Source organism: Macaca fascicularis, chromosome 14, assembly GCF_037993035.2.
Source record: "Macaca fascicularis isolate 582-1 chromosome 14, T2T-MFA8v1.1".
Taxonomy (NCBI): domain Eukaryota; kingdom Metazoa; phylum Chordata; class Mammalia; order Primates; family Cercopithecidae; genus Macaca; species Macaca fascicularis.
Window position 1 is genome coordinate 21,342,188 of NC_088388.1, and position 25,446 is coordinate 21,367,633.

At 47.7% G+C, this 25,446-nt stretch overlaps 2 long non-coding RNA genes across 2 annotated transcripts; both read right to left on the minus strand.

Moving 5' to 3' along the window:
* Nucleotides 1-5,961: 5,961 nt before the first annotated feature.
* LOC135967236 (uncharacterized) lies at nt 5,962-8,259 on the minus strand. The gene is made up of 2 exons (XR_010581235.1): nt 8,128-8,259; nt 5,962-6,226 (listed from the first exon to the last, which is right to left on the minus strand). It is a non-coding gene; the product is annotated as an uncharacterized lncRNA (long non-coding RNA).
* A 6,076-nt stretch (nt 8,260-14,335) lies between these two features.
* Nucleotides 14,336-23,543, minus strand: LOC102135091 (uncharacterized). Its single transcript, XR_006692317.3, has 2 exons — nt 22,900-23,543; nt 14,336-14,631 (listed from the first exon to the last, which is right to left on the minus strand). It is a non-coding gene; the product is annotated as an uncharacterized lncRNA (long non-coding RNA).
* Nucleotides 23,544-25,446: the final 1,903 nt, after the last annotated feature.

Below are 25,446 nucleotides of genomic sequence, written 5' to 3' on the forward strand. Positions count from 1 at the left end.
CTCTAAAGTAAGTCTCTTGGTCCTATGCAATGTTATGCAGGCTCCTGTGTGGATGGATGAACACACTGTAAACCTTGGGTGATGGTATTGGCTGAAGCCCCGTGGGCAGAAAGGGTAAACTCACACCTCGAATATGTGTCAATTCCAGTCGAGATAAAAGTCTGCTCATTCCGGGGTGGAAGGAAGCCAATGCCATCACTTGCCACCGAGTGCCTTTTTTGGTCTCTTTGAGGGAAGAGGCCATATCAAGGGCCTAGCATGGATCACATTGCTGGCAGGTTGGATATTTAGCAATAGCTAGATCAGTCCTGATGATGGGATCTCTCCCATGTGTGGCCTCCATCCCTGCCACTGTGGCCACTCCATTCAGGTGCTAATTATGCAGTCCTCGGGTGACTGATAACAGGTTGGCTGGCATCACCTGGCTGAGTTATTCTGTCTGCATCACTGTTTAGTGCCTCTTCTGAGGGAGATGCTCTCTGATGGTCACTGGGTCAACAGGAAGATTTTCAGACTTTATGCCCATTCTTTTAAATCCATCCACGTGTTCCCCCCCCACCCGCCCCCAATAACTTCTTGTTCTTAATCTTCCAAATGTTCTCCTTCCAGGTTCCTAGACAACCAGTCAAGCCAATTGCCATGGCCCATGAGTCCATATACATTCTAACTTTGGGCCACTTCTCTTTCTGCACTAGAGGGATGAGCAGGTCAGTCCTCATAGCTCTGGCCCCGGGAGAATCTCCCTCATTACTGTTTTTCAGGACTAGCCCTGAGTGGGGTCATATGCAGTAATGGGCCATTTGTAGCTTGCACTCACAAGTCAAGCTAACCCATGGGTGAATTTTTTTGCTCCTCTGTCAGTTGGTTACAAGGGACCCGCCATATGGACATAGATGAGAGCCAAAGGAGGATGCCAGTGTAACAGAGGCCAATGATGTGGGAAGCTGTGTGATTTGCTTGTGCAGTTTTATTTGTGCTTTCTGGCCATACTGGGCCCACCCAATCTGATGGCTCTGCAGTAGTGACTGATCCCAGCTAATGATGAGCAGTTCTGGCTGCATGATGTCCCATAGTCAGGTGTTCCATCTCTATGAGGGCACAGTACCATTCCAGGAGTTATTTTTGAAACGTGTATTATTTTCCACTGCAGATGGTATGAGCTTGCTCCAGAACTTCCGAGGTCTACATTGAGATTCTCCTTTTGAAGTTTACCATAACATCTACACAGCATTTTTTCCCACCATGGAGAGCTCCAATGCCATAGGGTCTATTGGGTTGTATGGCCCAAGCAGCAGAGCTTCTTGCATTACGGCCTGGATCTGCTGTACACTGCTTTCCTGCTGGTCCCCCTTAAAGCTGTCAGCTTTTCATTTCACCTGACATATAAGTTGGAATGTACATGAAATACTCTGCTTCTAGCACCTGAAGAGGCCTACCAGTCATTGTACTTCAGTCTTAGTGGTGAGAAGTTGAGAGGCAATAATCTGTCCTTTACATTAAAAGAAATGTCCTGGAATGCCCTAGACCAGGACCAGACTGGACTCTAAAACATCACTAGTGTGACACCTGAATTTCTCTGATGAGAAGTTTCTCTTCTAGTGTACTAAGTAAACTCTTGTATTAATGTGGACTTTCTACTGTATTCTATTGACCAATCTATTTTTGATCCCATGTTAAATAATCTATATTATTATATCCTTAAAATACGTTTCAGTATCTGCTAGTACAACTTCTTCTTTTCTTATTTTTCCCAGATATTTATTCTCTCATATTTATTATTCCAGATAAAATTTAGAACCACACTGTCAAGTTCCAAAAGTAACTACATTGGAATTTTGGTTGGAATTGGGTTAAATTTTTCAATAAGTTTTATAAGAATTGATATTTGTATAATTTTGAGTCCTCCTAGACAACAAGATGTATCTCTATCTGCTCAAGTTCTCCTCTCTGTACTTCCCAGGAATAATATAATTTTTTATTTTTTTGAGATGGTCTTGCTCTGTCGCCCAGGCTGGAGTTCAGTGGTGTGGTCTGAGCTCACTGCAACTTCCACCTCGCGGGCTCAAAGAATCCTTCCATCTCAACCTCCCAAACAGCTGGGACTACAAGCATGTACCACCCTGCCCAGCTAATTTTTTGGTATATTTTTGTAGACATGGGTTTCACCATGTTGCCCAGGCTGGTCTTAAACTCCTGAGCTCAAGCATTCCTCCCACTTCAGCCTCCCAAAGTGCTGGGATTACAGTTGTGAGACACCATGCTCAGCCTAATTTTTTATATGAACGTGCACATTTCTTATCAAACTTATTCCAAGATATTTTATTTTGCTGTTGTTGTTGCTGCCTTTGTGATCAGACTCCTTATTTTCATTATAGTACTTCTTGTTGCACTTTAAAAATGCCACTGATTTTCCGATATTTGTTTTGTAACTAGACATATACCAAACTGTTTTATTGTTTACAATAGTTTTTAATTATCTTAGTCTTTCCAGCCTTTAAGATCCATGTTTCAGAAAGATTATTCTCCAGCAAAGACTGGAATGGGAGAGGTTAAAGGCCCAGAGCAAGGCCTGAGCTCTGGCTGGCCTGTCCTGCCACATGTGTTTTCTTTCTTGTAAACTATGTTAGAACTCAAAACTTTCAGCTTAATTCACAAGAATCTAGAAGTATTGCCTTTTCAATTGGCAACAAAGTAAAATCAATCTTCAATTCCTTGAGATGTAATATTATCATGATTTACACTCTGATGCAGTATTATGGAAAATCAATCAGTCTGGATGAAGGATAGTAATAAAGGCAAACGTTGAATCGGGCGCGGTCCTAATTACTTTATAGACATTGTCTCGCTCAATACTCAAGACAGTTTTCAAGGTAGTTACCACCATTATCCCCATTTTACAGGTGAAGAAACTAAGGCACAGAACAGTAGAGTGACTTGCCCAAGGTCAAGTTGCTTTTAGTTGGTAGAAACAAGATTTGAACCCGATGGCTCCGGAGACCATTGCTCAGAGCCACTGTAATAAAATGGGTTAACTCAGTAGAAACCTACTCTTTATTCAAAGCTCCAGAATAGCTTCTGAATCTCAAGCCCAGATTAACAGCCGGATTTCTCTCCTCTTTCTTCATCTCCTTTGATTCATCCACCCCTGGAGGCCAGGGACTCCCAGCTTTCCAGGCAGCCCCAGAATACTGAACCCCCAGGGCAGAGCTCCAAGTACAGAGTGAGGAGATGAGTTACAGGGCAGCGACCACATGCTGGGTTGGTATGCCCAGGCCTTGGAGGACCTTTGGGTTTAACATGCAACTTTTTGCTGGGTGGCTCTCTCATTTCATTACATTGCGGTCAACGGTTGAATTTTCTCCCTCTTTTGAAAATGGTGTTTAGGTTTTGGCCCTGACCTCTTGCTCTCTGGCCTGTCAGCCACACGGTAGGGAGTAGAGGCTCCTCTCCCGTGCCAGACTGTTCCTGAACAGAGTTTCCAGGCCACTAAGGCAACAGGGCCCAACCATTCTCTCAGAAAAACCCTACCGCTCCCCCTCAGAGGCCCTGGACGCACTCACCGGAAATCAGTTTAACGGGCCAGTAGACCTAGGCATGAAACGCTCTGGGAAATCAAACATGGCTGCACAGGTGACATTTGGGGCATTTCCAAATAAATTTTGTATTAACAGTAATAATATTAATTCATTCATTTAAGAAAACTTTATCTGGTCATTGTTATATGCTAGAAATACAATGATAAATAAGACAGGTTCTTGCCTTCCTGGAATTTGCACACTAGGCAACTAACAAACAGATAAATAGACGAGAATTTCAAATTGTCAGAAATGCTATCCACAAAGATAAAATAAAGGGATAGAAAGTGGGGGATAAGGAGGTGTGACTTAAGACAAGTGGCCAGGGGAATCTTCCCTAATGAGCTGAAATTAAGCGTGATACCCAGATGTTAGGAAGGAGTCGTGCTGGGAGGAGCTGAGGGCTGGGTATTCTGGACACAGCGTGCCCACTTTTGCTCACCATGGTACCCCAGATCTTTGCTCAGAGCTGGCACTGAGTAGGAACTTACTAATTGATAAGTGAATGAATCATGGCTCTTGGCAACTCTGAGCGGCTTTGCCTATTGTCTGTGAGTTCTCAGGGGGAGATGCCTGGCTGAGAGCCCCTCTGTCCAGTTCCACCTGGCCCTCCTCTCTGGGAGAGCCCTGCTGGCCTCATCCTGCCAGATCCTTCCTCCCAGGTCGTCCACTTTCCAGGCCCGAGGGCTGCAACGAGGGCCAAGATGGCTGCCAGAGCCAGGAGGGAGGGAGGGAGTGAAAGAGGGAGGGAGGAGGGGAGGACCTGGGTGGTGAGAAGGGAGTCCGAGGCCCTCTTGTGTGGTGCCATTGGGGCTGGTGCTGGGTCTCAGTGTGGCCGGCAGTCAGTGGGCCACAGCCAGCTCAGCCCTCCTATCCAGAAACACCACCCACTTCCAGGCTCCAGACCCCTCTCCACCCTGCTGGGCTGGTGGTGCAGTCTCCATTAGGGAAAATGCTGAATTAGACAGAGGCTTCCCCCTTGCGCGGCCTCCAGCCTTGTCTCTGGGTCCCTTACAGAAAGGCTTCATTTTCAGGCACAAGCTGAGGCCGAGTGGGGAAAGAAGCTCCACAGGCCAAATATTTGTAAGCAGAGCTGTTTTCCCAAGCAAAGCAGAACCAGATGCCACTGCCCTCCAGTGGAGGCCGGGCCCTGGCACTGAGAGGCCAGTCTGGGAGGTGGTCAGGGGGAGGCTGGCCACGGATTGCCATGTGGGGTCCTGCAGAGCCGGCTGCTTCTTAAGATGTTCTTATGCAGTGGTGATTGGAATGTCACAGCATCCAGTGGGCCACTTTTCCAGGCAGTTATCACCTGCCAAAACCTTGAGGCTAGAGGTTTTACCTGGTAGGAAAAACTGACCTAAGGCCTAGGTCTCAAAGGATTCTATATTTATTGATAATAGACAGTGTGCCCAGCACCAACCACTTCATCAAGGATGAAAAATAGAAAAGCAGGACTCCTTAGGAGGGTATTTTTTTGAGCTTGAACTAGAAGTCTATCCTCAGGGAGCAGATCTTTAGGGCCCTAGACCCTGGAGGAAGCCCCGAGTGTGGATGGAGATGAGGACTGGCCTCAGATCCGAATCTGCTTACTCTGTGAAACCACAGCAGATTCAGCAGAAGGCAGGAAGACTATTTATTTATTTATTTATTTATTTGTTTGTTTGTTTGTTTGTTTGTTTTTGAGACAGCATCTTGCTTTGTCACCCAGTGGTACAATCACAGTTCACTGCAGTCTCAATCTCCCAGGTTCAAATGATCCTCCCACCTCAGCCTCCTGAGTCGCTGGGGCTATAGGCATCAGCCACAATACCTGGCTAACTTTAAAAAATTTATTCTTGTAGAGATCGGGGTCTCCCTGTATTGCCCAGACTGATCTTTAACCACGAAGCTCAAGGGATCCTCTTGTCTCGGCCTCTCAAAGTGGTAGGATTATAGGCGAGAGCTTCCGGGCCTGGCCCAAAAACTCCTTAGTGAAGATTTGGAGGGGTGGGAATCTCTCTCCAGGAAATCTCCAGAGGAATATTTTTCTATGTTACATACATATTGTGTAATAAAGGATCTGCCTGCCCTTTGCCTCCAGCTCCTGGGAGGTGATTTCTAAATCCTTGGAATTTCCCAAGTGATAGGAGGGCCTTTGTTACTCATGGTGGGCCCCTCAGACCACATCTGACAGCTTCAGCTAACAAGTGACTCACGGTGGTCACCTGCAGAGTTTATAGTAAAAGGATAGTTCAGGACAGGGGCTGGCCAAGCCGGAAAGACCAAGCAGGTAATGAGAGGGTTGGGGGGCTTTGACCCACGTGATATTAGCCCCAGCCTCTGGGGTGTAAGGTTCTTGTATCAGTTGAAACCCCGAGGGCACGCCAACAGACAACAGGAGGCGGTGTGGAGCAACATGCTGTTTTAAAGAGCGCCTAAAATGGCGTCAGCCCCAAGTCAGGACGGGGCAAAGGTTTTATAGTCTCCTGTAACAGGAAGTGTCCTAGTCTGACGTAACTGCTACATAGTACCCGGATGGCTTCTTTTTAGATCTTCAGGCGTACATGTCTTCCGGCCAGGGTAGGTGTCTTCCCGCCGGCTCTCTTCCTGCTTCTGCTGTTTTGCTGGCGGCATGCTGCTGGTGGAAGTAGCCTTGCGCCTTGGGACTGGGCCTGAGAAGGGAGGAGTTATTCATCTCCTTAAGTTTTCAGGCCCCCCATGGGGAAGGGGGAGGGACTGGGGATGGAGTTCAAGTGCACCTCCAGTGATTCAACCCAGCATGCCTCTGGGATGAAGCTTCAAGAAAAACTCTGGACACAACTCTGCTGTGGTCCCCTGTTTGGCGATATTCTTTGAATATTGCCATATATGTGTGCCAGGAGGGCGATGTGTCCCCAAGAGTAATGGAAGCTTCTTCTTGAAACCTTCCCAGACTTCATCCTTGGTATCTCTTCCCATCTGTATCCTTTTGCTATAATAAAACTATCATCGTAATGATAGCACTTTACTGAGTTCTGTGAATCTTTCTAGAAAATTATCAAACCTGGGGGAGCCCATGGAAATCTCTGAGTGTGTAGCTAATTGGTCTGAGCAAAGGTAGCCCTAGGACCCCCAAACTTGTCTGAAGTGAGGGCAGTTTTGTGGCAGACTGTGCCCTTAACTTGCAATGTTTAGCCCAACTGGGTCCATATGGATATAGATGTAGATCCACATGCACATACTCGTTGACATACATGCATTTACTATATATAATCCAAATATTAGATTTCACTATAAATCCTATTTTCTAAGATGCTCTATTCACTTGACTCTTGTTGCTGGTGTCTTGCCAAGGATCTGGCCTATTTCCGGGTGACGCCAGCAGCCAGTGTTCTAGGACTTGGCTTGCTTTCCCATGTTTGGGACAGGTGGGCGGGCCCAGTCTTAGCTTCTCACCATTACCTGGTTCCCAGTCCCATAGTTGGCCCTTGTCTCTGCTGGTCACTTTGAAGCGCCTCTGAAGAAAGACCTGGATGGTTTAGGAAGGCCGGGGGTGGAAGGGAGACCCGGGCCTGTAGCAAGCCCTTTGGAGTCTGAGATGCGGCCCAGGGCAGGGATTGGAACAGACAAGGACACCAACATGAGCCAAAGCAGTGGCCTTACCCAGGCTCCAGGCTACATGGATTTCTGGATTTGGGGCCAGGCCCAACCAGCCCTAGAGCCAAAGATCCAGCCTGAGGTCTCGGAATGGAGTTCAACTGACTGAGGCTCCAGCCCTTCACTAGCTGATGGTCTACTGTAGCTGCTGGGGCAGCCCTAGCTCCCTGTATGCCAGGCCCTCCTTCGCTGCTTCTTTTTGGCCTTGGGAGCTTGAGTGGAGGGAGGGGAAGGAAGGCAGACAGAGAGACAGGCAGTGCCCACCAACCTTACTATCATATGCAGAGCCTGAAACTGACCTCAGATATCTCTATGCCAGTGATTCCCCAACTCTAGTGCCTGTCAGAATCACCTGGGGAATCTATTCATAAAGCAGATTTCCAGGCACCAGCCTCCAGAGAGACTCAGTCATTGGGGCTGGAGTGGGGCCCGGGAACCTGCAATGATCACATGAACTTGCAGGTGTATCTGATACAGTTGAGCCCAAGTCACTTTCTCGTCTACCTCCTTTGATTCTTGAGGCTCAGAGTGGGTAGGTGACTTTCCAATGTCACAGAGCTAATGGACATCAGAATTCAGGTAAAAACCTAATCCAAGGTAGGTTGGCAATGTGAAGGCTGGCTAGATGCAGGGCAGAGGACAATTTGAAGAGCCCCAAGAAGAACCCCACAGAGAAAGGTGCCACCATGTTTGAAATTCCATTAGATGCACAATCCTCTGGGCCTTGAAGACTCTTGATTTCCCAGAGTCCCCTCTTTATATGTTAATTTTTCTGGAGTGAAAGCTTCCTATGTTATTGCAATGGGCCCATTAACAACTGGCTTCATGTGCCTTCCTGCAGGGATGGGGCGTGGTTCACATGCCAGGCATTAGGGGCTCTGGATGGGGCCAGGCTCTCTGGAAAGGGCTGCAGGTACACCCTAGGAGCAGTCCTTACCTGCTTAACCATCTTAGAAGAAAACGTCTTGGCAGAGAGAGTGTGGTGTTTTAGAGTCAGCCTGTTTGAGTCCAGTCCTGTGGCCTTGAACGATCTAGTCACTCCATTGCTCTGTTTCCTCATTTATTTCCTGGCAAAATAGATATAACACTAACACCTGTCTCATTGGGATGGCGCAAAACTCTAGAACAAGCTAAATCCTCATATCTGTGCCCTGACTGCCATGATCTGTCTGAACTTGGGGAGGCAATGAAGAGACCCACACTTACCTAAAGTCACCCTGCCCTCCCTCTTGGGGCCACAACGAGTGGCGGCTCTGAGCAGCCAGCTTTGTCTGCCAAGGTCCCCTGGCCCCCAGGCATCTGTCAGGCTTGGATACCAGAAGACACAGAGACCTTGTCATCCTGCAGGGGTACATATTCTTCCCCACGGTTGGCATCTGGAAACTCATCCCTGCTCTTTCTTCTCCTCAGGAAACAATGACAAAGCCAGACTCCCCTCCTGGGGGACAGAGTTGCCTCCACCCCACAGGAATGGCAGTGGGGAGAATTTTTCCATCCCCTCCCCACATACTAACCACAACCGGGCTGCCCCTCCATTCCCTCCCACCTCCTCAGGCTGGCGGAGCCTGGCGGGGTGGAGGTCCCTGGGAAAACTCCCCAGACTGAGCTGAAAAGCCGGCAGACATTGCCCTGGGGCCTTGGCAGGGGGCTGGGCTCAGGACACCTCCTCCTGGGCTCAGACTCTGGTTAGGATGTGCTGACACTATGTCTGGTGGTTTGGTGCTGGCTTGGTGGGGGTGCACTTTGCAGGTGACACACCACTTTGTGGCCCTGTGTTTCCAGAGGCGAGGCTGGCTTGGCCAAGGGAAGGATGGCCAGAGAGTTCAGCACCCAGGGATGAGGATGAAGTGGTGGGGATGGCAGGGATGGGGCTGAGGGATGGGGCTCCAGACGTAGAGGAGCACCAAAGCCTCTAGGCTTGCCTCTGCCTGCAGAAAGCCACTGATGGATGTCTAGTCCTACAAGGGTCTCATCTGGGAATTGGAAGGCACCTTGGCCACCTGCTCCTGGCTTCTCATCCTGCAAAAGAACAGCCTGTACAACCTCTAATAAATGCTCATCAACTGTACCTCGGACATCTGCAGCTCTCTTTTACCCAAGGGAGGGTACTGTTACTCACATTTCTTACTTTAAAAAAATGTGTCTCCTTAATGATTACTAGGAGCTGGGAAGGGTAGTGAGGTCACAGCAGGAGGTGGGGGTGGTTAATAGGTTAAAAAACAGTTAGAAAGAATGAGTGAAAGACCTAGTATTTGATGGCACAACAGGATGACTATAGATAATAATAATGTAATTGTACATCTAAAGTAACTGAAAACACTGTACACAGTGGCTCATGCCTGTAATCCCAGCACTTTGGGAGGCCAAGGTGGGCAGATCACTTGAGGTCGGTCCAAGACCAGCTTAGCCAACATGGTGAAACCTGTCTTTACTAAAAATACAAAAACAAAACAAAACAAAAAAATTAGCCAAGTATGGTGGTGTGTGTCTGTAATCCCAGCTACTTGGGAGGTTGAGGCAGGAGAATAGCTTGAATGTGGGAGGTGGAGGTTGCAGTGAGCCGAGATCATGCCACTGCACTCCAACCTGGGTGACAGAGCAGGAAAGAAAGAAAGAAAGAAAGAAAGAAAGAAAGAAAGAAAGAAAGAAAGAAAGAAAGAAAGAAGAGAGAGAGAGAGAGAGAGAGAGAGAGAAAGAAAGAAAGAAAGAAAGAAAGGAAGGAAGGAAGGAAGGAAGGAAGGAAGGAAGGAAGGAAGGAAGGAAGGAAGGAAGGAAGGGGAAAGAGAAAGAAAGAAAGAAGAAAGGAGGCAGGGAGGGAGGGAGGGAGGAAGGGAGATAGGAGAAAAGTAATTCTTATAAAAGAGCATAATTGAATTGTTTGTAACAGAAAAGATAAATGCTTGAGGGGATGGATACCCCATTCTCCATGATGTACTTATTTCACATTGCATCCCTGTATCAAAACATCTCATGTATCCCATAAATATATACACCTACTATGTACCCACAAAAATAATTAAAAATGAAAAAGATATGTGTCTTCATTGTACAAAAATTGAAATACAGATAAGAAAAAATAAAAAGAATTATCCCTAACTTAGCATTATTCCTAACTTACCATTTAGAGAAAATTACTCTTGACATTGTATTGCATTTTCTCTCAAATTTTTATGTGACATAAAACAGGGCAATTCAAACTATGGTCTGCAAACTGTACCAAACTATCAACTTGCAATAGATGGAAGGTTATAAAGTCATCCCTCAGCCTCGCTAGTTTGAGAAGCACTAATATAGATATTATTTTAATAAAATTAGAATTGTATTCCACTCACAAAACCCTTCATCCTGTTTTGGGACTGCTTCCCGCTCCATCTGCACGGTGGACCCTCTCTTGCTATGACACGTTGTGTTTGTTTATTTTATTTTTGTTTTTATTTTTTATTTTTTTGAGACAGAGTCCTGCTGTGTCACCCAGGCAGGAATGCAGTGGCACGATCTCAGCTCACTGCAACCTCTGCCTCCTGGGTTCAAGGGATTCTCCTGCTTTAGCCTCCCGAGTAGCTGGGATTACAGGCATGTGACATCACACCCTTGAATGGACAGAACTTCACCCGGCTAATTTTTGTATGTTTAGTAGAGATGGAGTTTCACTGTCTTGGCCAGGCTGGTCTCATACTCCTGACCTCAAGTGATCTGCCCACCTTGGCCTCCCAAAGTGCTGAGATTACAGGTGTGAGCCACTGTGGCCAGGCCCACACATTGTGTTTAATGACCGCTCACTTCCATGACATGGATATTCCACAGTTTTGTTTCCCGGTCCTGAAGGTCAGAATGAACATGGTTTTCAACTTGCAGGATAATATACCTGATGAACATCCTTGTTCATTCTTTGTGTGCACTGGTGTCATTAATTCCTTCAGGTAAAGTTTTAGAAATGGAATTGCTGGGGCAAAGGATGCACACCATTTTGTTTTACTTTATTATTATTTTAAATAGAGACAGGGCCTCATGGTGTTCCTCAGGGTGATGTTGAACTCTTGGCCTCAAGTTGAGGCTCCTGTCTTGGTCTCTCAAACTGCTGGGATTACAGGTGTGAGCCTGTAATCACGTCTGGCCACACACCTTAAGATTTTAGACACTTGTTCTCAAAATTATGTAAAGAAAAGTGGACCCAATTCATACCTTCACCAGTAAGTTATGAGAGCTCAGGTGTTTGAGGCGGGCTTCATTTAAAGGCCCATTGTATAAAACAGCCACCTCTTCTAATGACAGACTTTCAGAGATTTGGAGACCGTGGTCATGGGTACCCTTTACCAAGATCCTCACTCCCAGCTTCTTCAGCCATCCCTCAACAACAGCATGACCAGAAGGGGCTTAGAGATTCCCTTACCCAAGAGTTCCCAATGTGGGCTCCATAAAACGTGGTTCTGCAGGATGTTAATTGGTACTTACTAGACAAAAGAATGTATGATGAAATCATCTTGGGGATCAGTGACTTAAACAAATCCAAGATGTTCTCTGCTACAGGGCTTCTCAGAGCATTTGTATGCTAAGGATCCTTATTTATCTTCAAGAGGGGGCTGGAGAGAGCAAAGTTTCCCAAACACATCTGAGCATGGAATCTTTCAGTGAAGTGCAGCTCAAAGCACCAATGGTCTGTGAAACCCACTCCCCTAGCACAGTGGTTTTTAAACTTTTAAAAAGCCATAGAACTCGTTCTACAGATTATTTTCTGCAAGAAATCTCAATTTATGTGAAGCGGACACAAAACAGGGATGAAACAGACAAAAGCAGGGATGGAACAACACAGATAATGACAGTCATAAGGACAGTGATAATTCACTGTCCTTCCCAGTGTGGCCCCTAAGAAGGTATCTCAGAACTCCTAGCGGCCTATTTGGCACCATTTGAAGAACAGTTTCCTCTGCTCTTTTTTCCCCCTGCAAGAACAGGATGCCGATGAGTCCCAGGCACTCCCAGGATTTTCTGGAGGCTCACAGCTGGAAGGGGCCTCTCTCCCGTTGCAAAGTTTGCTATTGTACAATAAACAAGGGGTGTGGAAGTCTTTCCCATAATTCTATGGGTAAACAGTCTTAACTTGGGCAGCCGCCTACAGCCCATGATGGCCAACAAAAAGGGCACGGTCATCATCATGAGCATGTGGGGTTTGAAATTGAGTTAAGTCCAAGCTCCACCACCAACACACTGAGCAAATCTGGGAAAGTGCTTAGGCAGACTGAGCCTCAGTTTCCCTCTCTGTAAAGTGGGTGAGGAGCAGAGAACGTGGTCCACTTAGGAGTATATGCATATTATGGAGTCAGTCACCATAGATTTGTGTCCCAGCTTGGACACTTACTAACTGGGTGCTCTCAGTCAAGTCACTTAGCCTCTCTGAATCTCACTTTCTCTTTCTATCAATGAGAGGATGGGCTCCATACTCTTTAGGATATTTCTCAGACTGGATTCTACCACTTTGGAGCACCAGCTTATAGTTGGAGTCAGAAGGCACGAAGTTCCTAACAGCAGACAATCTTGAAGAACACGAGGCAACTCCTAACATGATTGTTAATGCCCCAGGCTACTCCACACACTTTACCCATCCCATAAATGAACTCTGGCATTATTGGTACAATTCTTAAGTCCAAGGAACTCCTAAGGCTGGAATAAGGAAGAAAAAGAGGTAAGAGAATGCCTTGAGGATTAGGATTTCAGGACCATCTCAAGACCAAAAGTGAGGGACTACAGTATCTGATTTGGTTCATGTCTTCTTTTCCCCTGTTTCCATGTATACAGCTTGGGCTTCAAGTGGTTTGTGACTTGTTCCCCTAGGAACACTCTGAGACCCGAATTCTTCTTCTGGAAGCCAGTCCCCATGACAGGTGCCCACTGCACACTGCCAGGCTCCTTGCCATCATAGCCACAGTTCTTTATCCTGCTTTCGGATCTCTTCCTGATCTGGTCTATCTTACAATTGTCCCAGCTCAGGTGATGAGCCCATTACCACCAACTCCTAATCCCCAATACCCTGAACTCTAATGCTGTATTTGGGTTGTCTTTCTCATGGCACTCCACAGAGGACTGCCAGCTTGCCAAAAGCCCTCTCCCCATATGAACTGATTTCAGTTAGGTAGCTAGGAAGACATGGAGAGCAGGTGACTAATTCACGCTAAGGTGTGAAAGGCTGCTAGCATAATAACATCCCAAGAAGTATTTGCTTTTTGTAAAAGGGGATGCATTCACCCAAATGGATGTCTGACAGAATATCTGGGAATATAACAATGGAGTAATAAATTCCACATTCCTCTTCCCTAAATGAGGCTGGTTTTCTTCTTCTCTTACTCCATTTCTTTGCTTTAAAAAGTCTAACATGATGTGACAAAATAGGAAGTTCTCAGCACCATCAATATGCTTTTCTTGTCAATGATGTTGACTCTGAATCTAATCAAGCATTTAGAGTTAGCTTCTATTAATAGTTCACAGGAAATACAGGGATAGAGGAAAAATTTAAATGACACCGTGAGAAAGCAAATAGGCAAATATGTAATGTGGGCCCTTCTATAGGATAACTGTCGTGATTTCATCCACAAGTCAATTCGATTAGTTCACTCAGGCTGCTATAACAAAAAGACCATAAATTGGGTGGGTTATAAACAACTGAAATTTATTTCTCACTGTTCTGGAGGCTGGGAAGTCCAAGATCAAGGTCCTCACAGATTTGGTGTCTGGTAAGGGCCTGCTTCCTGGTTTGTAAACAGCTGTCTTCTTACTATGTCCTTACATGGTGGAAGAGGCAAGGAAGTTCTTTCAGGCCTTTTTTAGAAGGGCACTGATTTTATAAGGGCACTAATCTCATTCACATGGGCTTTGCCCTTGTGGTATAATCACCTCCTAAAAGGCCCCACCTCCTAATACCATCACATTGAAGGCTGGTATTTCAATATATGAATTTGGAGGAGGACCACAAACTAGAAAAAAAATGGATAGAGGACAGTTTAAGATGAAAAGATTTAAATAGACATAACTACCAACTGTAGTATGTTGACCTTGTTAGACTCAACAAACCAACTGTAAAAGGACATTTTTGAGACAACTAGGAAAATTTTACTATGAACTGAATTTTTAATAATACTAAAAATTACTGCTAATTTTGTAAGATGCAATAATAGTATGTTATGTTTATTTTAAACTATATATTTTAGAGATACATAGGAAAGTGTGTAGAAGTAAAATGACATAGAAATGCCCAGAATTTATTTTAAAATGGTTGACAGTTGGAGGGAGAGAAGGAAAAAGAAAAAGAAAAAAAGGACAAATGAGGCTAGAGTAGCAAAATGTTGATAAATGTTGAATCTGAGTGATGGGTCCATTGGGTTCCATGATATTATTCATTCTACTTTGGTGTCTGTATTAGTCCGTTTTCACACTGCTGATAAAGACATACCTGAGAATGGGAAGAAAAAGAGGTTTAATTGGACTTATAGTCCCACGTGGCTGGGGAGGCCTCAGAACCATGGTGGGAGGTGAAAGGCACTTCTTACATGGTGGTGGCAAGAGAAAAATGAGGAAGATGTAAAAGCAGAAACCCCTGATAAAACCATCAGGTCTCATAAGACTTATTCACTACCACAAGAATAGTATAGGAGAAAACATCCTCATGATACAAATTATCTCTCACTGAGTCCCTCCACAACACATAGGAATTCTGGGAGTACAATTCAAGATGAGATTTGGGTGGGGACAGATTCAAACCATATCATTCTACCTCAGCCCCTCCAAATCTCATGTCCTCACATTTCAAAACTAATCACACCTTCCCAACAGTCCCCCAAAATCTTAACTCATTTCAGCATTAACCCAAAAGTCCACAGTCCAAAGTCTTATCTAAGACAAGGCAAGTCCCTTCCACCTATAAGCCTGTTAAATCAAAAGTAAGCTAGTCACTTCCTAGATACAATGGGGGTACAGGCATCGGGTAAATACAGTCACTCCAAATGGGAGAAATTGACCAAAACTAAGGGGTTACAGGCCCCGTGCAAGTCCGAAATCCAGTGGGGCAATCAAATCTTAAAGCTCTAAAATGATCTCCTTTGACTCCATGTCTCACATCCAGGTCACGCTGAAGCAAGAGGTGAGTCTGCATGGTCTTGGACAGCTCCACCCTTGTGGCTTTGCAGGGTACAGCCTCCCTCCCAGCTGCTTTCACGGGCTGGCATTGAGTGTCTGTGGTTTTTCCAGACATAGTGCAAGCTGTCGGTGGATCTACCATTCTGGGGTCTGGAAGATGGTGGTCCTCTTCTCAGAGCTCCACTAGATTATGCCCCAGCAGGGACTCTGTGTGGGGGCTCCAACCGCATATTTCCCTTCCACATTGCTCTAGCAGAGGTTCTGCATGACAGCCTTGCCCTTGCAGCAAACTTCTGCCTGGACATCCAGACATTTCCATACATCCTCTGAAATCTAGGTGGAGATTTCCAAACCTCAATTCTTGACTTCTGTGTTCTTGCAGGCTCAACACCATGTGGAAGCTGCCAAGGCTTGGGGCTTGCACCCTCTGAATTGGATTATTTGTGGGGGGTTGAATTCCTCATATATTCTGAATATTGGTCCCTAGTCTGATGAATAGTTTGCAAATACTTTCTCCCATTCTACAGGTTGTCTCTGCACAAGTTGAATTTTGTTCAACACCTTGTTGCTCAGCTTCCCGATGAATGTGGTGCTAGCTTGACCCCCACCTCCACCCCACAAACCTGCTCTTCCCCACAGCAGCAAATGCACATCATCACCCATCCAGTTGCTCAAACCCTAATTCTGAATCCCCCTCTTCCATTGGTGCCATCAGCAGCTCCCATCAGCATACCTCCTAGAGCACACCCTGACTATCCTGCTCTCCCTCCCTAGCCAGAGTCCTCATCCTCTCTGGCTGGAACTGAACAGACTTATGGGGTCTCCCTGCTTCCTCCCACTGTCCCCTGCAACCCACTGTCCTCCCACTGCCAACAGACTTTTGAAAACAAAAGGCAGATCATGCCATGCCTCTGTTTACAACTCTTTAGTAGCTTCTGACACTACTTAGAATCAAGTCCAGAATTCCCCTCTGGCTTCCAAGGCTCTGCATCTACACAGCCCAGCCACTGGGTCTACCCCACCTTCATCTGGTGCCACCCTCCCTGTCCACACTCCACTCTGGCCACCCTGCCCTTCCTCACTTGCTCCTCCTTGGGGCCTTTGCCATTGAATGTTTTCTGGGCTCCCAATACCCTTTGTCCAAGTCTTCGCATGACTGGCTGCTCCTCAGCTCCAGAGAATTCATGCAGATGCCACCTCCTCCCAGAGGACTCCCTGACACCTGATGGAAGCAGCTACCATCCCATAACCCTGCTCATTTTCCTGGTGTTACTGATTGCCGTCTGAAAGTATCTGCTGTCTTTCTTGGTTTCCTTGTTCCTTGTCTCTTTTCTCCCATCTAGACGTAAACTAGGACAACTGAATAACATGCAAGAGCCAGGGCCTCATCCTGTTTGCCATCCCACCCCTATTCCTAGAATGAGACCTTACACAAAGGCACTCGATTGATGTCTAATAAGCAATCAACTGAACGCACAAAGTTGTGTGACCGGGGGTGAGTCTGAAGTCTCTGTGTTTTCTGTGACTCACAGTGGGATCCAAGTTCTGTCAACACTTACTTGTGGCCTAGGGTCTCACACAAACAATAAAAGCATGGACCATCTTCTGACAGGTGGTCACATGAATGGCACTTTCTTGCCACCACACACAGGTGGGAGAGTGTCTTTAACATAAAATGAACAGGCACAGGATGTCACCCCCTTGGTGAAGGTGCCCACTCCGGGTACAGGGCTTTGAGACTCCACAGGGGAAATCAGTCTACCTGGAAAAGCGCCTCTGTTCTCAGCAGTTCCAGGAAACCCCAGGGCCTCCCAACATGTGGTCTGCTCTGTTCCAGGGAAGAACAATGTTTCAGAGACTGTCTTCCTGTCTTGTGGTCGGGCTATTCTTGCGCCTCGGAATGCCTTTCTGCTCAGTGCTGACAGCCGCCGCCTCTCTCAGTGGTGCCAAGCCTCTGGAGCTCCGCTTGGTGGGTGGTGAGGGCTCCTACAGCCTCCACGCCCACCTGGGCTCTGGTAGGCATGCTGGGGAACTCAGAGCATGTGGCGTTGGGGGGGCTCCTCTCTGGCATTGCCCAGCTCTTCCTTCTCCTGCCAAACAAAAGCGTTCTGCTTGGGCGGGGACAAGACTCTACTTCTAACTATGGAACAAACAACAGACCAAGCCCTTTCTACCCTGGGAGAAGCAGGGCTGCCCAGGACCTTGCCTCATTTGCTGATTTTTCCAAAGTTTGGAGCAGTACAGGAGGTGGTGGTAGAAACTTGTGCTTTCTCCAAGTCTGAAGAGTCTGCCTCAGACCTGGGGGCAGGGCTGCTTTCTCATCATCACTTTCTGCTGGCCATGTTGGCATGCCGGTGGGCTCCTCCCTCTCTTCTCTCTGGCCTCCTGCAGACATGGTTTTCTACCTCCTGCTGCCCTCTGCTCTTCCACCAGCCCCCAGTTCATCACACCTGGACTTCTCCAGAAACTGCTAACAGTTCCTTTTCCTCCTGCACTGCCCACTCACTCAGCATTACATCACCATCATCATACTTGCATGTCATCTTCATGGCCACCGTTGACCATCTTCTCATGGTTAGGACGTGTCGCACTCTGCGTTAAGCAGGTTATACGTTGCATCTCATCTACTCCATATTAAGTAGTTACTGTTCTCTGCATTTCACAGATGAGGGAACTGAGCTCACAGCAGCTGAGGAACTTGTCCAGGGCCACCTCGCTGGTGAGGGGCAGAGCTGGGATGCTAACCCCATGCCAAGTCTGCTTGGCCCCCAGCTATATGGCTTGCCCTGGCGGAGGGTTTAAGACATGCAGATAGGCTGCTGAGCCAGTCCTTCTGGTCCCAATCCTGTCACTTGCCTGCTTTGTGACCTCTCTGAGCCTCGGTTTGCTCTTCTGTGACATGGGGACAGCAATAGCAACTTCTTCCCAGCGGTGTTGTGAGGATGAAAGGAGTGTGAAGTGTTTAGAAGGGTGACTGGTAAATGCTCTGTAACAGGTGCAGAGAATGTGACGAGACACAGCCCCTGCCCTCAGGAACTTCTGGTTTAGTGGGAAGGATCATCGCAGCTTGGGATGGTCTAAATCACAGCGAGGAAAAGAATAGGTGCCACCAGTGTGAGTGGCAGGGACAGCTACCCCAGCCCGCTGCGTTGGTTTCCACTTGAGTGATGCCTAAGCTAGTATGATTCTTTTTTTTTTAATCAGCTTTTATTTGGAATAAATTTAGATTTATAGAAAAGTTGCAAAGATAATACCGCGTTTGCATATACTGTGCCTAGCTTTCCTGAAGAACATGCCACTTCCCCAGAAATAAGACAAAGGCAATGGGATGGGGGTAGATGTGTATCATGTTAGCTGTTCTCAGGCAAGCTCCCTCTAGGCACGTCCCACAGAAAGGCAAACATTGTAAAATCTGGGCCAGGCACAGTGGCTCAAGCCTGTAATCCCAGCACTTGTGGGAGGCCAAGGCGGGTGAATCACCTGAGGTCAAGAGTTTGAGACCAGCCTGGCCAACATGGTGAAACCCCATCTCTATTAAAACTATAAAAATTAGCTGGGTGCGGTGGTGGGTGCCTGTAATCCCAGCCACACGAGAGGTTGAGGCAGAAGAATCGCTTGAACTCAGGAGGTGGAGGTTGCAGAGAGCAAAGACTGTGCCATTGTACTCTAGCCTGGGCAACAAGAGCGAAACTCTGTCTCAAAGAAAAAAAAAAATCATGAATTCAAGGCCACCTCCAGAGGGTCTAGCCTCCTACCTGGAGGGCTTGCGTGAGGGTTAGTCCACAAGCGAACTCAAGCAGGAAACACAGCATGGCCGTCTAGACTGGGGCTGAGCCCTGGCCCTCCAACCTCTGTGCTCATTCCTGAGCAGAGAGGAGAGCTCTCTCTTTGGCTCACTGATTCTGTCTTGGCCTTTCCTCACCATGAAGTTGTAAGTGACAGAGGCCACAGGTATGGTGGGAAAGGGTAATGGGGGTGACAAGGTCAGCTTTGGGCTTAGGTCTGCCCAAACCTCTATGTGGCTGACCCACTCGGGATTCCCGGATCTTCTCTTGGGCTTGGGACCAAAGCCATGGCTATGACTGCATTGCTGGCTTCATCTTTCCTGGCTGGCCAACCAGGGCAGGAGATCAGGGATCCTGTGCTCATTCATCCTTTCACTCAATACAGATACAGAGAAGAGCAGCCCTGAGCCCGGCACTGTGCCAGGCCCTAGGGGTATCGCGCTGGGCTCCTCACAAGATTCCCTTCTCTAGATAGCCTACCTTCAACAAGAATTGCAAAAGGTGGAAAGATTTTCCTGGCCCTGTATAGTTTCCTATAACTGATGTAGTAGCTTAAAACAACAAAAATGTCTTATGTGGCAGTTCTAGAGGTCAGTTGTCCAAAATCAGTCTCATGGACTAAAGTCAAGGTGTTGATGGGGCTGGTTTCTTCTGGATGCTCACTTCCTTGCCTCTGCCAGCTTCTGAGGCCACCTGCATTCCTTAGCTGGGGGCCTCCTTCTTTTACACTCAAAACAGCAGCGTAGCATCTCCTCTCCTCTCTGACTTCTGCTTCTATCCTCACATCTTCCTTCTCTTTTATAAGGACCCTTGTGATTACAATGGATCCACCCAGGTAATCCAGGATAATCCCCCTATCATAACATTCTTAACTTAATCACATCTGTAAATTCCCCTTTGCCATATAAGGTAACATATTCACAGATTCTGGGAATTAGAACATGAGCATCTTTGGAGGGCCATTATCTAGTCTTCTGTAAACTTTTTTTTTTTTTTTGAGACAGGTCTTGCTCTTTCCCTCAGGCTGGAGCGCAGTGGCTACATCACAGCTCACTGCAGTCTGGAACTTGTAGGCTCAAGTGATCCTCCTGCCCCAGCCTTCTGAGTAGCTGGGATTATAGGCATGAGCTGCCACGTCCAGTCAAAGCTCTTTCTTGAAGTAGTTAAGAGCCCAGGCTCTGAAGTCCACAGACTTGGGTTTGAATCCATGGCCCTGCCATTTTTTACTGTGTGACTTCCTATTACTTAATCCCTCTGTGCTTCAATTTCCTCGTCTGTAACATGAGGCTAATAGCTACCTGAAGGATTGATATGAGAATTAAACAAGTGATCACAGGGGTTCTAGCCAGAGGTCTTAGTTATTAACAACGAAAGTGGCCTTTGACTGCTTTAAGCAGAAAGGTAACAGCTCATCGTCTCTAGGAAGGCTGGTAATCCAGGGTCAGACAAAGCCAGAACAAGAGGGAAGTCGGCGGCCAAAACCACAATCCAAGCCATGCTATGGAACCCGCAGATGAGGCTTCCTGTTTGCCACCTGCAGCCCAAGGCACCCCACTCCTGTTGCTACCATTTGTGGCCTGGCCACTCTAGGATACTTGTAGCTGTGGAGCAGAACTTTCCATGGCTTCTGGCCGGAGTCCAGTTTTGGACAGGAGCGTCGGATTAGCTGGCTCTGGTCACATGTCCACTTCCTGGTTGCAAAGGCCCCAGGAGAGCAAGGATCTGGCTTTCTTCGCTTCTTGGTGGAAAGCTGACTCTTCTCTCCCTACTCTCATCCTGGGATGGAGAATTCCCCAAACATAAAAAGGGGTTCAGCCCCCAAATCAAGCATTCACTCGATGCCAGCAATGATTATTATTAGTCCAGGCTCTCCGTTGAGTGTCGTGGTAAAATTGAACTCACACCCTGGAATTGGACAGGGAGGCAGAGTATGGGTTCTTGTCCAGCCTTGCTAGGATGTGGCCCTGTGCCACAGGCACTGTCACCCAGATGCCAGGCAAACACGGAGAAGGTCAGTAGTCCCTGAATACCTGTCCGGTTGGTGAGACCCTGCTTGGACCAGACAGCCTAGAGAGTTGACTATTCATCAGCTTTTGTTGGATGGAGGACAAAAATCAAAACAAAACAGTGAGAATGAGCGTGCAACAAGAAAAGGCATCCGAAAGATGTTTTTAATGTGCATCAGATTATGCAGCCAAGCCAGGGGCCTCTGCCTGGCTTCCCGGCATGTTCCTGCCTGAAGACAACTTGATGATTTGAAGGGAGCCGCGGTCAGATTGTATACCTGTCAACTGCCTCTCCACGCTCACTGGGGCACGGGGCTGTAATGAGGCCTGACACCTCAGGAATCTGGCAGGATGCAAAACAGCCGCAGAGGGCAGGGGGGAGGCAGGCGGGGCCTGCTCTGGCCACTTGGGCCTGCCTGGAATGTTCCAGAAGAGTACCGGAGGGGACCCAGGGGGTCCAGCTCCAGGTTCTTAGCCATTTTCTGGTAGGACAATGAGAAAAATCATATCAGCTCTCTGAACCTCAGTTTCCTCATCTATAAAATGGGTTTTACTCTCCCCTTAAAGGTTTATTGGGAAGATCCAAGAAAGTATATACAAAGTGCCTAACATGGCAACGCAATAAATGATCATGATAAATATTGTCATCGTTGTCAACATCCTTGTCAACCCAGTCGATCCTTTCTGCTTGAATTGTCTGTTTCTGTGCTTCGGTTTCCACTATTCAAAAATTTGTTCACCATTATTAATTGGTTTGCTTTTGTGAGAACCTGCTGGGAGGATTTTTAGGCTAAGAGAGATTTTAGAGATGATTTTGACCAACTTATTCATCTTATTGTGGAGGAAATTAAGGCTCAGAGAAGAGAGGTTATTTACCCAAGGTTGAACTGCTTGGTGTTGGAGGAGTTTCAACAGCAACAATGCTGGAGGGGACATGGAAGTCCCTGGTGCCTGGGGCAGAGGGGTACAAGGAGCCCTGGGCTTGGTCATATTCCTGGAACTACTTCCACGACTCTAATCCCAGGCATGTTAGATAAATTCAGAGAAGAGACACAGACAAGGCGTCAACCTAATTATTCTGGAAAACACGGGTTGAGTGTCATCTCAGTCCTGGGAACTCACTGATTAGGCAAAGTCAAGGTGTCCTGAGTCCTGGTGCCCTGGTAGAAAAAACTGACACTTTCACAGCTCATCCTAGTCACATTCTAGGAACTGCATATCGCAGGCCTGGAGAGAGAGAGGTGAAGTCTTCTTGGAGGGTGGATGTGTTCATAGGAGCTGGTATTGGAGCTAACCTTCAAGTCAATCACAAGATGTGATTCTGGGGAAAGGGGTTTAAAAAAAAAATCACATCTGGTTAAGGCATAAGGAGGGGCTTTGTGAGGGAGATGGGACTGGCCCTATGCCTTGGAGAGGAATAGGATTTCTACAGACAGAAGAGGGTAGAAGGGCAAGCCTTGCAGCAGGCACAGCCTGACATTTCTGTGCAGGGAAGGGAGTCACTGCAAGCACTCCAGAGGAGGCCTGAGCGGAGCGCAACGCCATCATTATCACTGCCCAGCCAGAACCCGGCAGGAGGAAGCCCGAAGCAGCCCATGTGAGGGAGACACCACAGATGGAGGGCGGGTGCTGGGGCAGCCCCTCCTTCCCCTGGAGAGCCTGGATTCTGAGAGGCTGAAGTTGGCCATTTCTTGTTAGGTGTGGGCTCTAGCTCTCTGGAACAATGTTTACTAAAAGATGGAGCCAGGACCTGCCAAGGACATTGCACCCTAGTGAGTGGGGATTAGGGCTTACCCAGAGTCTCATCACTGATGTAATCATAAATCATTCACAGGAGACTATGCAGTTCCTGACTGTCAAGTTGGCTGTTGAGTTTCCATCATGTCCTTCCAAGGGAGGGTTTAGTTCTCCAGAGGAAGCAAGGCGCTGGAGAAAGGTCAGAGTTTACAAACACACACATTTGGGTTGGAGTTCCCACTCTGCCCCATTCTAGCTCAGAGACCTTAAGCAAGTTACTTAATCTTCCTGAGCCTCAGTTTTCTCACCTATCAAGTAGGAATTATAACATATCCCCCATGGGGTCATTGTAGGATTAAATGAGATCACAGATGTAAGGTCAATGAAAAGAAGGAAAGGTATGTAACTTTGCCTGGTACATTCTAGGTGCTTTGCAAACACTCTCCTTTCCCCTCTTCATTGGCTGTGTCTGAAGCAAAGTCGTTGAGTTACAAGAATGACTTCAGGTGTGGCTAAGGCAAGACACCAAACTAGACAAAACCACCAACATTTACGTCACTTCCAGGCACTCAGCTTGAGCTGGCTGTACAAGGGTTTCCCTGCGCTTTCCCAGCCAGCATTCCAGGCAGAAAACTTCTTGGAAAAGCCAGGTGTATCAAAAGGGCACGATACTTGGACCTGCAGTAAAATAAAATGGGCCACTGAGTTTTGGGCTACTAAATGTCAATTACTAGTGGCATCACCAGGCTGTGCACTGATGCTTCCCCCTCAGTGACTCTTGGTGACAGTGGAGCCCACACTCCACGCCCTTTTTGCCCTGCTTCTCCTGCTCCAGTTTCTCTCCTATGCCTCATCCCCAGGTGTGTCCTCTAGGTTGAGTATTGCCTGGAACCCCGCCTTCCCTCAGATGGCCTTTCCCCCTGGGGATGTGTGTGCTTTTCCCTCCTCTGGACATGCATTCCTTCAATGGCTGCAGCTGGAACTAAAAGCTGTACATTTGCTTCTGTGTTGGGGTTTTATTGTTTAATTCTTTTGTGCATAGTTATTCCTTGGCAAATTTCTACCATGCCAGACTGCCCTTTACCAAGCCCCACCCAGTCAAGAGAGGACCATCAACCTCTCTGGCACTGGTCCTACCTCGGTCCTGCCAACTTACCCATCAACACTTCCCAGGACACCCAAGCTCCAGCTCTGTGACAGCTGCATTCATCAGGTCTCTTGATTGCAACTGATGGAAACCCAGTTGAATGCACTGAGTATAGAATAGAATAGAATAGTATAGAATAGAATAGAATAGAATAGAATAGAATAGAATAGAATAGAATAAGAATGGAATAAAATAAAAATTAGCTAATACAACTGGGAGGTATGGGGATGAAGACAGGACTAAATCCAGAGTTCAAAAATGCTAACAATCAATCATTTCTTCATGCCCTGCCCCCACCTCTAACTCTCTGCATGCCTCACTCTTACCTCCTGCAGGTGGGCTACTTTACAGGATAAAGAAAAGTCTGGATTCCAACTTCCAGCTTCCCAATCTATCAGCTGCAGAGGGACTGAAGCCAGCTTCCTGCTCCCAGTGTCCTTCTCAGAGAAGAACTCTGATTGGCCCTGTGGAGTCACATGTTCTTCCCTGACCCAATTTCTGGGGCCAGGAGGATGTTGGGATAATTATCCAGCCTGGGCCTGCCTGTACCTCCTCTGAGGCTCAGGGGCAGGGCAGCTTGTTACCAGAAGCATGGAGATGGGGAGCAAACTTATGCCCAATGGGAAGAATTGTTTCCATAGACCAGGAGAGGGCCAAGGAGTGGGAGGGAGGGAGTGCCCATCCTGTGGGGAGCAGAGGGCATCAGGGTGCCCTTGAGTTGGCCCAGGAGGGTTTGAACAAGAGCGGGAGGCTCCAAACTCTGGGCTATCCCAGGAGCTGAAAGGAGAGGCGAGGCGAGGGGAGGGGCCCAGTGGGAAGAAACAGAGCAAAGGAGGAGCTGCAGGTCCGTCTGCTGAGAGGAGTCCCAGTTGCTCCAGCAGAGAGGGGCCATGGGGCAGGAGCCCTGGTGGGAGGATGAGAGCCAGGAATTTAAGGAATGCCAAGGCTGCCCAGTGGGCAGAGCTACCCCAAAGGCTGGTACCAGATGCCGACTGGGAGGCAGGGGCACCCTGCTGCTCCCCGGGTCAGCTCCTTATTTGCCCCTCCCACCCTGCCCCTCAGGGGCTCTGGCAAGAGCTCCTGCTGTTCAGAAGGTGGAGGATCTTATCCTGCCTGCACTGTTAACTCACTGTGTGCTCCTTGGCCATCTGCAGCCTCAGTTTCCCCACCAGTAAAGTGAAGAGGATAGAATAGAAGTGGCGTCAGCTCTACTTCTCTTCCCCAGCTCCTCCTCCCCAGCGCCCCCAGGAATGAGGGCACCCCAGAAGGCCCTCGGAACCCAGGAATGTGTCCCAGGCCTCGGCCTTCCCTCAGCTCCTCCCTGAGGAAGCCAGGGAGCCGTTGGCAGGGGTGGCTCCAGGTCCCCTCCCTATCCCTCCCCTCCCCACCCCGTTCCTGCTTCCCCTCTCTTTCCTCTTCTGGCTGCAAAGCACATACAGATGTGGGGCTGTCGGCCA